This window comes from Myotis davidii, unplaced genomic scaffold, assembly GCF_000327345.1.
Source record: "Myotis davidii unplaced genomic scaffold, ASM32734v1 scaffold349, whole genome shotgun sequence".
Taxonomy (NCBI): Eukaryota; Metazoa; Chordata; class Mammalia; order Chiroptera; family Vespertilionidae; genus Myotis; species Myotis davidii.
In genome coordinates, this window is record NW_006299707.1 from 292,306 (window position 1) to 296,905 (window position 4,600).

Genomic DNA, 4,600 nt, shown 5'->3' on the forward strand with positions numbered 1-4,600 from the left:
TTTTCCCTTTTGCCTCCCTGCATTGTGCCTACATATGCAAATTAACTGCCATCTTTGTTGTCAGTTAACTGCCATCTGAGTTGGCAGTTAATTTGCATATAGCCCTGATTAGCCAATGAAAAGGGTAGCGTCATACACCAATTACCATTTTTCTCTTTTATTAGTGTAGATTTGTGTTCTGTGCTAATACCATTGGAGCTTCTTTGGTTTTAAGAGCTCCTTTAATCATCCAACAATGAAGAATTGAAATGAAGGTGGAAGTTATGAGATATAGGTAACCACTTATAGCTCCAAGATCCCCAGAGCAATAAGTGGCAGCACTGAGACTCTAACACTGACTTTTCCATTCATTCACTCATTCATTCATTTCATTTATTCTTTTTATTACATTCAACAAATACTGAGCTAAGGATCTACTCAGTTTTCGCATTTACTATTAAATACTTTATTCTCCTCACCTATTTGAATTTCCAGAAAAATCCTGTAATAAACTCTTGTATGAACATATATCTATTTCTAGAGATTCTAATCTGGCCCCTTAAGCAGCTTGTCTACTTGTTTCTATCCCAGTATAAGGAGACCCTTATTAACCTCTCCCATCACATGTGGTCAATCATGTGCTCTGTCCCCATTTCACACATGGGGGACAGAGGTTCTACATGAGCTAATCAGAGCTCCCTACACCTCTGCTCTTAAGATATAGGTCAAACATTGGCAGGTGACCTAAGTTCGGCCCCATGGCTTTCAATTGAAGCAAATGAAGAAGATTGCCCTGGGAATTTGTAATCTGGGTGTTGGGAAGAAATCATGTTGACACTGTTGATACTTGCCTTCCTGGACATGTGGAGGAAGCCCATTTGTTGAAGGGGGAGATCAGGGCCACACACAGAGAGGGGCTGACGGAAAGGAAGAAACAATAAATCTCAGCAACGTGGAGTTTGATTCTGTCTACCTTTAGCCGCACTGGTTTTTCTAGTTATGGGAACCAATGAATTCCCTTCTTTTTGGATTACACTGGTTTGGGTTTCTGCCTTAGTAAGTCAGGTCTAAGCGCTTCATGAATGATAAGTGAGCCATAATAACTTGAGGCAATAATAACATCTGGGAGAAAGTATCATCTCTTTTAATATTAGCCCCCAAAAACCTTCATCTAAATTTCCTTATCTATAAAGTAGAAGTCATAATATTATCTATCTTATAGGATTATTTATAGGTAAGGGAATAAATATACATGAAATCTAAAAACACTATAAAGATGTAATGTGCCTGGCCAGTGTAGCTCAGTGGTTGAGCATTGACCTATGAACCAGGAAGTCAAGGTTTGAATCCCTGTCAGGGCACATGCTTGGGTTGCAGGCTCCATACCCAGTAGGAGGCATGCAGGAAGCAGCGAATCAATGATTCTTTCTCATCTATAATTTTAAAAAGTAATATGCTAATTAGACCAGAGAGCCGAATGACCTTCTGGATGTCCTTCCAGATGAAGCCGCAGCAGCAGGGGCTGAGGCAGAGGCAGTTAGTGGCAATGAGGCAGGCAGGCAAGTGGTTAGGGGCAATGAGGTAGGCAGACAGAGTGGTTAGGGGTAATCCAGCAGGCAGGCAGGTGGCACAGGTCATTAATAGTTTTTTTTCTCTCCCTCTTCCTTCCTTCCTGAAATCAATAAAAATATATATTTTTAAAAAGATGTAATATATTAATTTAGCCAATGGCATATTTATTTTTGTAAACTTTGTAGGTCTTATTTGAAAGAAATTACTTTCATATCTTTATCTGTGTTAAAGCTTCCTAATAGGTTCATTATGGGTCATAAATGTATTTTATAATTAGATTTCTGTAAGGTCAACATTATTCAAAAGTATTAGAAAATGGATTTAACTTGTATTATCTCTTTCTATTCATGTAAAACTCACCAGAGAAGAAAAATGATTGCTTTAGCACTTTTTCACATAAGCTGCCCAGTTCAAGAATTATTAATGCAGAAATGTCTCAGCTAAATAGCAATTTCAACTGTCAAATCAAATTAGATGATAAAAAAAAGTGTCAGTTTACTGCAAGGTGTCTAAGTGTTCAATGTGCACAAAGATTGCCTTCAGCCCTAGCCATTTTTGCTCAGTAGATAGAACATTGGCCTGGACACTGAAGGGTCTCAGGTTCGATTCCAGTCAAGGGTACATACTTCAGTTTCAGGCTTGATCCCTGGCCCCAGGTTGCCATGTGTGTGAGAGGCAGCCAATCGATGTGTCTCTCTCACATCGATGTTTCTCTCTGTGTGTCTCTTTCCCGCCCTTCCACTCTCTAAAAATCAATGGGACAATGGTGAGGATTAACAAAACAAACAAACAAAAAAGATTGCCTTCATTCCTAAACTAGCTCTTAATAGTGGTCCACAGCCCTGACCTCTGAAAGAATGGAACCAATAGTTGGAAATGAGTGTTACCTTTCAGTTCCTCCACGTCTTAGGGAATAATTCATGTGTATGGGAAGGATTTCTCTGTGCTTATTGAAACATAGGTAGAAAACTGTTGAGGCTTTTGTGTCTATCATTTTATTTTAATGCCACCAGAAAAACTGGTTCGGATTTATTCTCTTAAAAAAATAAAAAGTTTTGCTTGAGTTATACACATCTTGTTGAAGAATACCACGATATTTTAACAAGAATTTCTATCTTATTTTTATAGGTAAAAAACATGTAATCAATACTCTGAATATGAAATGCAATCCAAAAGCATCTTCATTTATGTCTCCTAATCCTATCTAATAATAGAGAAACATGGTAATTAACCATAACTTCATTACCCTTCCCATTGGCTAATCAGCGAGATATGCAAATTAACTGCCAACCAAGATGGCGGCCAGCAGCCAGGCAGCTTGAAGCAAACAGGAGGCTTGCTTGCTTCAGTGACGGAGGAAGCCAACATTCTCCGCCTGCCGCTGCAGGACTCTGAGCTTGCACTCTAAGAAACATTGTTACAGTTATAGAAGCTAAAAACAGTGTTTCAATTATAGAACCCAAACAAACCAGTACCTGCTTTCAGCAGCCGAGGTCTCAGAGCTGGAGCCGAGCCTCAGAGAGAAAACTGGTTCTCAGTTCCAGTGACAGCACTAGAAGGTAAATAAATCCCAGAATAAAAAAAAGAAAAAGAAAAAAAGGAGTTTCAGTCATCTACCAGCCTGAAAACGGCCCTCAGCCCCTCACCCAGACTGGCCAGGCACCCCAGTGGGGACCCCCACCCTGAAGGGGGTGTGACCAGCTGCAAACAGCCATCACCCCCTCACCCAGACTGCCCAGGCCCCCAAGCGGGCCCCCCCCCCTGATCCAGGCCACCCTTCAGGGCAAACCAGCCGGCCCCCACCTGTGCACCAGGCCTCTATCCTATATAGTAAAAGGGTAATATGCCTCCCAGCACGGGGATCAGCAGAGCCGCAAGGCCTCCTGGCCCCTGGATCAGCGTGACAGGGGGCGGTGCCCCAACTCCCCAATCGGCCCTGCTCTGAGCCAGACCAGGGGCTGCACCTAGGGATTGGGCCTGCCCTCTGCCAACCGGGAGCAGGCCTAAGCCAGCAGGTCGTTATCTCCCGAGGGGTCCCAGACTATGAGAGGGCACAAGTGGGGCTGAGGGGCATCCCCCCCCCCCCCGCCAGTGAACAAATTTTTGTGCACCGGGCCTCTAGTTCTATATATTAAAAGGCTAATAATGCATACTGACCGAATGGCAGAATGACCAGTCGCTATGATGTGCACTGACCACCAGGGGGCAGACACTCGATGCAGGACTGGTGGTCAGTGTGTTCCCACAGGGGGAGTACCGCTCAGCCAGAAGCCAGGTTCATGGCTGGTGAGCACAGCGGCCATGGAAGGAGCCTCTTCCGCCTCCAGGGCAGTGCTAAGGATGTCTAACTGATGGCTTAGGCCCGCTTCCTAATGGGGAGCAGGCCTAAGCCAGCAGTCGGATATCCCCAAGGGCTATGGGACTGCAAAAGGGTGCAGGCCGGGCTGAGGGACACCCCCTGAGTGCACACATTTCATGCACCGGGCCTCTGGTATCCCTATAAAATGTATTCCATCCTCTCAAGGAGGTTGGATCCACAATGTCAAGTACACAGATAAAAGGTACAAAAGAGTCCCCAGCTTCAAGCCTTGCTGCTGCCTTTGTATATGCACTTTCCTCTTCATGGTTTTGGTTTGTTTGTGTGCTTGCTTGTTTGCCTTAAATACAAGATTATATATTCTTATATATAATCCCTTTTAACCCTACCAGACCGCTGTACCGATTTTTCGGTAATTTCCACACAAAGGTGGAATATTGGCACTAGATGAAAGGTAGATGAAAGGTAGACCTAATTTCTACAATGTCTCCGAGTTCCATCTTATTCTAACCACTTGTTTGCATGTAACTAACATTTTTCTATATCATGTTGGTTTTTTCTCTTTAATGCTCAGGAGCCCAGGTATAAGGGACAGTTAGGTTCAGGGCCTCAGGTCTAGAACTCGACGGTGATAAGACAGTCCCTGCCATAGGAGGAGAGTGCACAATAAGGAGGACCTAGAAACAGGAATTACAGTCTAATGTACATTTAATTTTAAAAATCAATGCAAAG

General features: G+C 43.3%; 1 long non-coding RNA gene across 1 annotated transcript in view; it reads left to right on the top strand.

Annotated features, from left to right (window-relative positions):
* The window catches only part of LOC107184978, a 19,558-nt gene that overhangs the window by 4,703 nt on the left and 10,255 nt on the right, over positions 1 to 4,600 (top strand). The window contains exon 2 of the long non-coding RNA XR_001515896.1: positions 255 to 260. This is a non-coding gene — a long non-coding RNA (uncharacterized LOC107184978). The remainder of the gene's footprint in view (positions 1 to 254; positions 261 to 4,600) is intronic.